Source organism: Miscanthus floridulus, chromosome 14 (genome assembly GCF_019320115.1).
Source record: "Miscanthus floridulus cultivar M001 chromosome 14, ASM1932011v1, whole genome shotgun sequence".
Classification (NCBI taxonomy): domain Eukaryota; kingdom Viridiplantae; phylum Streptophyta; class Magnoliopsida; order Poales; family Poaceae; genus Miscanthus; species Miscanthus floridulus.
The window spans coordinates 94083359-94095571 of record NC_089593.1 but is presented as its reverse complement, the minus strand read 5'-3'; positions in this window follow the sequence as shown (position 1 = coordinate 94095571).

Genomic DNA, 12213 nt, shown 5'->3' with positions numbered 1-12213 from the left:
AGTGACGGTGATGGCTGGATGGTGATAGGATAGCCGCGACAGAGACAACCAACATTTCGGGGGAGGTAGTGGGGTGCGGCTGAGTCGAGAGTACTTTGACGATTAGGAACTAGGGACTATATATAGAAACTATCTTGGATGCTAACCCTAACTATTGAGATGGATATGGGCCCCGCTCACATCACTGTTTCTATTGGGCTTGAGCCTATTCCCAAGAAGTTGTTAAGGCCCATTTACTAGAAATTGCTCATTTAATTAATAGCAAGGCCCATTGATACCGCAGATGACGTGCACCATGATGCCATACTCGGTACTACTGTGGAGCATGAGGTTGCCTTTCTTGAGCATCTGATCGATGTGGTGTTCGATGCTGTTCTCCTGCAGCCACCGCCATTGCCGCTGTAGTAGAGGATGTCGCCAAAGTCCTTGTTGTCGAAAGATAGGACGGTTGTTGAGACAAGGTAGGATTTAGAGGGCAGGGAGATTTCAGGAGAAGCGATGGTGATGGCTACGACGAAGAAGAAGAGTGTGGTTACCATTTCTGATCATAGTGGGTGGGTAAGTGGAGACAACACACAAATCAAGTAAATCTTCCCACACTCATAAGTAATGGCATAAATGATTGAGATATGCTAGCTTTGCTCACCAAAAGAAAAAACAAACTAAAAACATATTAGATTAACTAGAGATTTAAGATTTATGCCCATATTTACCTGCTCCGATAGTTGTAGACCGACATCAGGACAACCAACTTTATAGTGGATGGCGATAGGCGAGGATACATCGGCGGCGACAAGCACGAAGTTGTTGGCGACACTACCCATGTTAGTGTTGGAGGAGCATCCACCAGTTAGGCGAAGAGGTGGCGAGGGCACCATGGTTGCGATAAGCAGCGGCGATAGTGACGGTGATGGCTGGATGGTGATAGGATAGCGGCGACAGAGACAACCAAAATTGTGGTGGGGGTAGCGGGGTGCGGCTGAGTTAAGAGAACTATGATGATGAGGAACTAGGGACTATATATAGAAACTATCGTGGATGCTAACCCTAACTATTGAGATGGATATGGGCCCCACTCACATTACTATTTCTATTGGGCTTGAGGCTATTCCGAAGAAGATGTAAAGGACCATTTACTAGAAACTGCTCATTTAATTACTAGCAAGGCCCATTGATGCCGCGGATGACGTGCACCATGATGCCATACTCGCTACTACTATGGAGCGTGAGGTTGCCTTTCTTGAGCGTCTGATTGATGTGGTGTTCGAGGATGTTCTCCTATAGTCACCGCCATTGCAGCTATAGTAGAGGATATCACCAAAGTCCTTGTTGTCAAAAGATTGGACAGTTGTTGTGATGAGGTAGGATTTAGAGGGTAGGGGATTTTAGGAGAAACAACGGTGATGGCTACGACGATGGCGAAGAACGTGGTTTCCATTTATGATCATAGTGGGTGAGTTGGTGGAGACAACACACAATTCAAGAGATTAACTAGAGATTTAAGATTTATATCCATATTTACCTGCTCTGATAGTTGTAGAGCGACATCAGGATGACCGACTTTATAGTGGAAGGTGACGGGTGAGGATACATCGGCGGCGATAGGCACAAAGTTGTTGGCGATGCTACCCATGTTAGTGTTGGAGGAGCATCCACCAGTTGGGCAAAGAGGTGGCGAGGGCAGCATGGTTGCGATAAGCAGCGACGATAGTGACGGTGATGGTTGGATGGTGATAGGATATCAGCGATAGGGACAACCAGGATTGCGGTGGACGTAGCGCGGTGCGGCTGAGTCGAGAGAACTCTAACGATGAGAAACTAGGGACTATATATAGAAACTATCGTGGATGCTAACCCTAACTATTGAGATGGATATGGGCCCCACTCACATCACTGTTTCTATTAGGCTTGAGGCTATTCCCAAGAAGTTGTTAAGGCCCATTTACTAGAAATTGCTCATTTAATTAATAGCAAGGCCCATTGATTCCATAGATGACGTGCACCATGATGCCATACTCGGTACTACTATGGAGCATGAGGTTGCCTTTCTTGAGCGTCTGATCGATGTGGTGTTCGATGTTGTTCTCCTGCAGTCACCGCCATTGCCGCTGTAGTAGAGGATGTCGCCAAAGTCCTTGTTGTCGAAAGATAGGACGGTTGTTGAGACGAGGTAGGATTTAGAGGGCAGGGGGATTTCAGGAGAAGCGACGGTGATGGCTACGACGAAGAAGAAGAGTGTGGTTATCATTTATGATCATAGTGGGTGGGTAAGTGGAGACAACACACAAATCAAGTAAATCTTCCCACACTCATAAGTAATGGCATAAATGATTGAGATATGCTAGCTTTGCTCACCAAAAGAAAAAACAAACTAAAAACATATTAGATTAACTAGAGATTTAAGATTTATGTCCATATTTACCTGCTCCGATAGTTGTAGACCGACATCAGCACAACCAGCTTTATAGTGGATGGCGACGGGCGAGGATACATCAGTGGCGATAGGCACGAAGTTGTTGGCGACACTACCCATGTTAGTGTTGGAGGAGCATCCACCAGTTAGGCGAAGAGGTGGCGAGGGCACCATGGTTGCGATAAGCAGCGGAGATAGTGACGGTGATGGCTAGATGGTGATAGGATAGCGGCGACAGAGACAACCAAAATTGTGGTGGGGGTAGCGGGGTGCGGCTGAGTTGAGAGAACTATGACGATGAGGAACTAGGGACTATATATAGAAACTATCATGGATGCTAACCCTAACTATTGAGATGGATATGGGCCCCACTCACATTACTATTTCTATTGGGCTTGAGCCTATTCCGAAGAAGATGTAAAGGCCCATTTACTAGAAACTGCTCATTTAATTACTAGCAAGGCCCATTGATGCCGTGGATGACGTGCACCATGACACCATACTCGCTACTACTATGGAGCGTGAGGTTGCCTTTCTTGAGCGTCTCATTGATGTGGTGTTTGAGGATGTTCTCCTGTAGTCACCGCCGTTGTAGCTATAGTAGAGGATATCACCAAAGTCCTTGTTGTCAAAAGATTGGATAGTTGTTGTGATGAGGTAGGATTTAGAGGGTAGGGGGATTTTAGGAGAAACAATGGTGATGGCTACGACGACAGCGAAGACCGTGGTTTCCATTTATGATCATAGTGGGTGGGTTGGCAGAGACAACACACAATTCAAGAGATTAACTAGAGATTTAAGATTTATATCCATATTTACCTGCTCTGATAGTTGTAGAGCGACATCAGGACGACCGACTTTATAGTGGATGGCGATGGGTGAGGATACATCGGCGGCGATAGGCACGAAGTTGTTGGCGATGCTACCCATGTTAGTGTTGGAGGAGCATCCACCAGTTGGGCAAAGAGGTGGCGAGGGCAGCATGGTTGCGATAAGCAGCGGCGATAGTGACGGTGATGGTTGGATGGTGATAGGATACCAGCGATAGAGACAACCAGGATTGCGGTGGACGTAGCGCGGTGCGGCTGAGTCGAGAGAACTCTAACCATGAGAAACTAGGGACTATATATAGAAACTATCGTGGATGCTAACCCTAACTATTGATATGGATATGGGCCCCACTCACATCATTGTTTCTATTGGGCTTGAGCCTATTCCCAAGAAGTTGTGAAGACCCATTTACTTGAAATTGCTCATTTAATTAATTGCAAGGCCCATTGATTCCGCAGATGACATGCACCATGATGCCATACTCGGTACTACTGTGGAGCATGAGGTTGCCTTTCTTGAGCGTCTGATCGATGTGGTGTTCGATGTTGTTCTCCTGCAGTCACCACCATTGCCACTGTAGTAGAGGATGTTGCCAAAGTCCTTGTTGTCGAAAGATAGGACGGTTGTTGAGACGAGGTAGGATTCAGAGGGCAGGGGGATTTCAGGAGAAGCGACGGTGATGGCTACGACGAAGAAGAAGAGTGTGGTTACCATTTATGATCATAGTGGGTGGGTAAGTGGAGACAACACAAATCAAGTAAATCTTCCCACACTCATAAGTAATGGCATAAATGATTGAGATATGCTAGCTTTGCTCACCAAAAGAAAAAACAAACTAAAAACATATTAGATCAACTAGAGATTTAAGATTTATGTCCATATTTACCTGCTCCGATAGTTGTAGACCGACATCAGCACGACCAGCTTTATAGTGGATGGCGACGGGCGAGGATACATCGGCGGCGAGAGGCACGAAGTTGTTGGCGACACTACCCATGTTAGTGTTGGAGGAGCATCCACCAGTTAGGCGAAGAGGTGGCGAGGGCACCATGGTTGCGATAAGCAGCGGAGATAGTGACGGAGATGGCTGGATGGTGATAGGATACCGGCGACAGAGACAACCAAAATTATGGTGGGGGTAGCGGGGTGCGGCTGAGTTGAGAGAACTATGACGATGAGGAACTAGGGACTATATATAGAAACTATCATGGATGCTAACCCTAACTATTCAGATGGATATGGGCCCCACTCACATTACTATTTCTATTGGGATTGAGCCTATTCCGAAGAAGATGTAAAGGCCCATTTACTAGAAACTGCTCATTTAATTATTAGCAAGGCCCATTGATGCCGCGGATGATGTGCACCATGACGCCATACTCGCTACTACTATGGAGCGTGAGGTTGCCTTTCTTGAGCGTCTCATTGATGTGGTGTTCGAGGATGTTCTCCTATAGTCACCGCCGTTGCAGCTATAGTAGAGGATATCACTAAAGTCCTTGTTGTTGGATAGTTGTTGTGATGAGGTAGGATTTAGAGGGTAGGGGGATTTTAGGAGAAACAATGGTGATGGCTACGACGACGGCGAAGAACGTGGTTTCCATTTATGATCATAGTGGGTGGGTTGGTAGAGACAACACACAATTCAAGAGATTAACTAGAGATTTAAGATTTATATCCATATTTACCTGCTCTGATAGTTGTAGAGCGACATCAGGACGACCGACTTTATAGTGGATGGCGACGGGTGAGGATACATCGGCGGCGATAGGCACGAAGTTGTTGGCGATGCTACCCATGTTAGTGTTGGAGGAGCATCCACCAGTTAGGCGAAGAGGTGACGAGGGTAGCATGGTTGCGATAAGCAGCGGCGATAGTGACGGTGATGGTTGGATGGTGATAGGATACCAGCGATAGAGACAACCAGGATTGCGGTGGACGTAGCGCGGTGCGGCTGAGTCAAGAGAACTCTAACGATGAGAAACTAGGGACTATATATAGAAACTATCATGGATGCTAACCCTAACTATTGATATGGATATGGGCCCCACTCACATCATTGTTTCTATTGGGCTTGAGCCTATTCCCAAGAAGTTGTGAAGACCCATTTACTAGAAATTGCTCATTTAATTAATTGCAAGGCCCATTGATTCCGTAGATGACGTGCACCATGATGCCATACTCGGTACTACTGTGGAGCATGAGGTTGCCTTTCTTGAGCGTCTGATCGATGTGGTGTTCGATGTTGTTCTCCTACAGTCACCGCCATTGCCGCTGTAGTAGAGGATGTTGCCAAAGTCCTTGTTGTCGAAAGATAGGACGGTTGTTGAGACGAGGTAGGATTTAGAGGGCAGGAGGATTTCAGGAGAAGCGACGGTGATGGCTATGACGAAGAAGAAGAGTGTGGTTACCATTTATGATCATAGTGGGTGGGTAAGTGGAGACAACACACAAATCAAGTAAATCTTCCCACACTCATAAGTAATGGCATAAATGATTGAGATATGCTAGCTTTGCTCACCAAAAGAAAAAACAAACTAAAAACATATTAGATTAACTAGAGATTTAAGATTTATGTCCATATTTACCTGCTCCGATAGTTGTAGACCGACATTAGCACGACCAGCTTTATAGTGGATGGCGACGGGCGAGGATACATCAGCGGCGACAGGCACGAAGTTGTTGGCGACACTACCCATGTTAGTGTTGGAGGAGCATCCACCAGTTAGGCGAAGAGGTGGCGAGGGCACCATGGTTGCGATAAGCAGTGGAGATAGTGACGGTGACGGCTGGATGGTGATAGGATAACGGTGACAGAGACAACCAAAATTGTGGTGGGGGTAGCGGGGTGCGGCTGAGTTGAGAGAACTATGACGATGAGGAACTAGGGACTATATATAGAAACTATCGTGGATGCTAACCCTAACTATTGAGATGGATATGGGCCCCACTCACATTACTATTTCTATTGGGCTTGAGCCTATTCCGAAGAAGATGTAAAGGCCCATTTACTAGAAACTGCTCATTTAATTACTAGCAAGGCCCATTGATGCCGTGGATGACGTGCACCATGATGCCATACTCACTACTACTATGGAGCGTGAGGTTGCCTTTCTTGAGCGTCTCATCGATGTGGTGTTCGAGGATGTTCTCCTGTAGTCACCGCCATTGCAGCTATAGTAGAGGATATCACCAAAGTCCTTGTTGTCAAAAGATTGGACAGTTGTTGTGATGAGGTAGGATTTAGAGGATAGGGGGATTTTTGGAGAAACAATGGTGATGGCTATGACGACGGCGAAGAACGTGGTTTCCATTTATGATCATAGTGGGTGAGTTGGTGGAGACAACACACAATTCAAGAGATTAACTAGAGATTTAAGATTTATATCCATATTTACCTGCTCTGATAGTTGTAGAGCGACATCATGATGACCAACTTTATAGTGGATGGCGACGGGTGAGGATACATTGGCGGCGATAGGCACGAAGTTGTTGGCGATGCTACCCATGTTAGTGTTGGAGGAGCATCCACCAGTTGGGTGAAGAGGTGGCAAGGGTAGCATGGTTGAGATAAGCAGTGGCGATAGTGATGGTGATGGTTGGATGGTGATAGGATACCAGCGATAGAGACAACCAGGATTGCGGTGGACGTAGCGTGGTGCGGCTGAGTTGAGAGAACTCTAACAATGAGGAACTAGGGACTATATATAGAAACTATCGTGGATGCTAACCCTAACTATTGAGATGGATATGGGGCCCACTCACATCACTGTTTCTATTGGGCTTGAGCCTATTCCCAAAAAGTAAAGGCCCATTTTGCTAGAAATTGCGCACTTAATTACTAGCAAGGCCCATTGATGCCGCGGATGATGTGCACCATGATGCCATACTCGTTACTACTATGGAGCGTGAGGTTGCCTTTCTTGAGCGTCTGATCGATGTGGTGTTTGAGGCTGTTCTCCTACAGTCACCGCCATTGCCGCTATAGTAGAAGATGCCACCAAAGTCCTTGTTGTCAAAAGATAGGACGGTTGTTGAGACGAGGTAGGTTTTAGAGGGTAGGGGGATTTTAGGAGAAGCAACGGTGATGGCTACGACAACGGCAAAGAGTGTGGTTTCCATTTATGATCATAGTGGGTTGGTAGGTGGAGACAACACACAATTCAAGTGAATCTTCTCACACTCATAAGTAATGGCATAAATGATTGAGATATGCTAGCTTTGCTCACCAAAATAAAAAACAAACTAAAAACATATTAGATTAACTAGATATTTAACATTTATGTCTATATTTACCTGCTCCGATAGTTGTAGAGCGACATCAGGACGACCAACTTTATACAGGATGGCGACTGGCAAGGATACATCATCGGTGACAAGCACGAAGTTGTTGGAGATGCTACCCATGTTAGTGTTGGAGGAGCATCCACCAGTTGGGTGAAGAGGTGGCGAGGGCACCATGGTTGCGATAAGCAGCGGTAACAGTGACAACGACAGCTGGATGGTGATAGGATAGCAGCGATAGAGACAACTAGGATTGTGGTGGACGTAGCGCGGTGCAGCTGAGTTGAGAGTACTCTAACGATGAGGAACTGGGACTATATATAGAAACTATCGTGGATGCTAACCCTAACTATTGAGATGGATATGGGCCCTACTCACATTATGGTTTCTATTGGGGTTGAGCCTATTCCCAAGAAGATGTAAAGGCACATTTACTAGAAATTGCTCATTTAATTACTGGCAAGGCCCATTGATGCCGTGGATGATGTGCACCATGACGCCATACTGGCTACTACTATGGAGCGTGAGGTTGCCTTTCTTGAGCGTCTGATCGATGTGGTGTTTGAGGCTGTTTTCCTACAGTCACCGCCATTGCTGCTGTAGTAGAGGATGTCGCCAAAGTCCATGTTGTCAAAAGATAGGACGGTTGTTGAGACCAGGTAGGATTTATAGGGTAGGGGGATTTTAGGAGAAGCAATGGTGATGGCTATGACAACGGCGAAGAGTGTGGTTTCCATTTATGATCATAGTGGGTGGGTAGGTAGAGACAACACACAATTCAAGTGAATCTTCCCACACTCATAAGTAATAGCATAAATGATTGAGATATGCTAGCTTTGCTCACCAAAATAAAAGACAAACTAAAAACATATTAGATTAACTTGAGATTTAAGATTTATGTCCATATTTACCTCCTTCGATAGTTGTAGAGCGACATCAAGATGACCAGCTTTATAATGGATGGCGATGGGCGAGGATACATCGGTGGCGACAGGCATGAAGTTGTTGGTGATGCTAGCCATGTTAGTGTTGGAGGAGCATCCACCAGTTGGGCGAAGAGGTGGTGAGGGCACCATTGTTGCGATAAGCAGCAGCGATAGTGACACAAATAGCTAGATGGTGATAGGATAGCAGTGATAGAGACTAGCAGGATTGTGGTGTAGGTAGCGCAGTGCGTCTGAGTCGAGAGTACTCTAACGATGAGGAACTAGGGACTATATATAGAAACTATCGTGGATGCTAACCCTAACTTTTGAGATGGATATGGGCCCCACTCACATCACTATTTCTATTGGGCTTGAGCCTATTCCAAAGAAGATGTAAAGGCCCATTTACTAGAAACTACTCATTTAATTACTAGCAAGGCCATTGATGCCGCGGATGACGTGCACCATGACACCATACTCGCTACTACTATGGAGCATGAGGTTGTGTTTCTTGAGCGTCTGATCGATGTGGTGTTCGAGGCTATTCTCCTACAGTCACCGCCATTGCCGCTATAGTAGAGGATATCACCAAAGTCCTTGTTGTCAAAAGATAGGACGGTTGTTGAGACAAGGTAGGATTTAGAGGGTAGGGGGATTTCAGGAGAAGCAACGGTGATGGCTACGACGACAGCGAAGAGTGTGGTTTCCGTTTATGATCATAGTGGGTGGGTAGGTAGAGACAACACACAATTCAAGAGATTAACTAGACATTTAACATTTATGTCCATATTTACCTTCTTCGATAGTTGTAGAGCGACATCAGGATGACCAGCTTTATAGTGGATGGCAATGGGCGAGGATACATTGGCGGCGATAGGCACAAAGTTGTCGGCGATGCTACCCATGTTAGTGTTGGAGGAGCATCCACCAGTTGGGCGAAGAGGTGGCGAGGGCACCATGGTTGCGATAAGCAGCAATGACAGTGACAATGATGGCTGGATGGTGATAGGATAGTAGTGATAGAGATAACCAAAATTGCGGTGGAGGTAGCGCGGTGCGGCTGAGTCGAGAGTACTCTAACGATGAGGAACTAGGGACTATATATAGAGACTATCATCGATGCTAACCCTAACTATTGTGATGGATATGGGCCCCACTCACATCACTGTTTCTGTTGGGCTTGAGCCTATTCCCAAGAAGATGCAAAGGCCCATTTAATAGAAATTGCTCATTTAATTACTAGCAAGGCCCATTGATGCCGCGGATGACGTGCACCATGACGCCATACTCGCTACTACTATGGAGCATGAGGTTGCCTTTCTTAAGCGTCTGATCGATGTGGTGTTCGAGGCTTTTCTCTTGCAGTCACCGCCATAGCTGCTATAGTAGAGGATGTCACCAAAGTCCTTGTTCTCAAAAGATAGGATGGTTGTTGACACGGGGCAGGATTTAGAGGGTACAGGGATTTTAGGAGAAGCGACGGTGATGGCTACGACCACGACAAAGAATGTGGTTTCTGTTTATGATCATAGTGGGTGGGTAGGTGGAGACAACACACAATTCAAGTGAATCTTCCCACACTCATAAGTAATGGCATAAATGATTGAGATATGCTAGCTTTGCTCACCAAAATAAAAAACAGACTAAAAACACATTATATTAACTAGAGATTTAACATTTATGTCCATATTTATCTGCTCCGATAGTTGTAGAGCGACGTCAGGACGACCAACTTTATAGTAGATGGCAACAAGTGAGGATACATCATCGGTGACTAGCATGAAGTTATTGGAGACGCTACCCATGTTAGTGTTGGAGGAGCATCCACTAGTTGGCCGAAGAGGTGGTGAGGCACCATGGTTGTGATAAGCAGCGTCGACAGTGACGGTGACGGCTAGATGGTGATAGGATAGCAGCGATAGAGACAACCATGATTGTGGTGGAGGTAATGCGGTGTGGCTGAGTCAAGAGTACTCTAACGATGAGGAACTAGGGACTATATATAGATACTATCGTGGATGCTAACCCTATGTTGATGGTAGTTATCATCCATCATAAACTATCAATTTAACTTGAATAAATGTATAAACAGGATCACCAACATAGATTTAGGGGTTTAAACTGATAATTTCCACAAGTTTAGGTGAATCTATGTTTTTAGCAGGGTTTATCTAGAAAACTGTCAAAAGGGATCAAATCGTCAAATGAAAACACGCTTATCCGCAGCGAAAACTATCCCAGAAGGTTCCAGAAGACTCAGGAAGACACCACACCGAAGCGGAGGCCGAGGCATTGACATGTGGGGTCGGCTGGCCCCACCTGTAAGTCGGCCAGCCCCCTGTCCCCACCTGGCAGTCCTTTCTTCGTACGTCGGTTCTCCACCGCCTTAAGGATTGCATCTATGCCGTTCTTTTAAGTCAGTTTGATCCGAGGGCTCAGGATTGATGCTCCGACCTATATAACCTACCCCTGCCCCCCTCCAGAGCATGCTGCCATAAGTCAAGATCAGACAAAAAATTAGGGTTTCTAGAGAGAAGAGAATAGAGCTCCAATTCTTCAAGGTTCTAGTATAGGTTAGCTAGCAAGGTTCGAGTAGAGTGTGGGCTATTGCTTAGGATTCCGGATCTACCATCTGGAGACTGGTATAGCCATTGTATCTCTAAATTTATGACTTTGTGCTACTTCAATATTATATTGCTATTTATTATGTTCCTAGTTTGCTATAGTTATATGCTTGATATAGTTGTGATTGATGATTAATTTATGCATATGTTCGCAAAGCTCTTAGCTCAGTACTCGAGTGAGTTAAGTGGTCAACACTATGTAAGCATGGTGCTTAGATATTGTTTGCCTATGGATGCATTCTGCACTCTGGGTCATGTGGTAGATCGCGGATGTGACACTCTAGTTGAGTCCTTTGTAGTCCACTCCCCGTTTGTAGAACAAGTAGAACGCGGTTGCGAAGGGAGACAAGCTCTGTTCTTGATCTTCCATAGTAATGTTCCTTATGCATAGATCCAAAGTTAGTTATACTATAGATGAGAGTGTATATACTAGGGTGTACAAAAGACTTAGTAAATAAGGAATGACTTAGAAATCTTCTACTCTTAACAAATCTCCTGCTTAGCCATACTACATTTTATGAGTCTCTATTTCTATCTCTGGGATATCATTATTACCTTACACTTATTATTTATTTATCATTTGACCTATCCCTGCCATAGCATGAGAGTGGTTTTGTCATAAGTATATATATTTGCCAATACCTCTATGCCAACACAGCTCCATAGCTCCTCCCTGTGGATAAAATATAAATAACGATACCTGGCATACTCCTAGGTGAAATGCTACAACGGTATATTATCTGTGCGCTTGCGGATACTTTAATATATATATAATTTTCCTCTAAGTTTTCAAGTGTCATTTATAATTACCAACAACGCATTTCTGGCATCATGCTAGCGATGACAACTTAGTAAAGAGTGATGCTAAGAAATATCAACACCCTAACTATTGAGATGGATATGGGCCCCACTCACATCACTGTTTGTATTGGGCTTGATCCTATTCCCAAGAAGATGTAAAGGCCCATTTCTTGAAATTGCTCATTTAATTACTAGCAAGGCCCATTGATGTCGTGGATGACGTGCACCAAGATGCCATACTCGCTACTACTATGGAGCGTGAGGTTGCCTTTCTTGAGCGTCTGATAGATGTGGTCTTCGAGGCTATTCTCCTGTAGTCACCGCCATTGCCGCT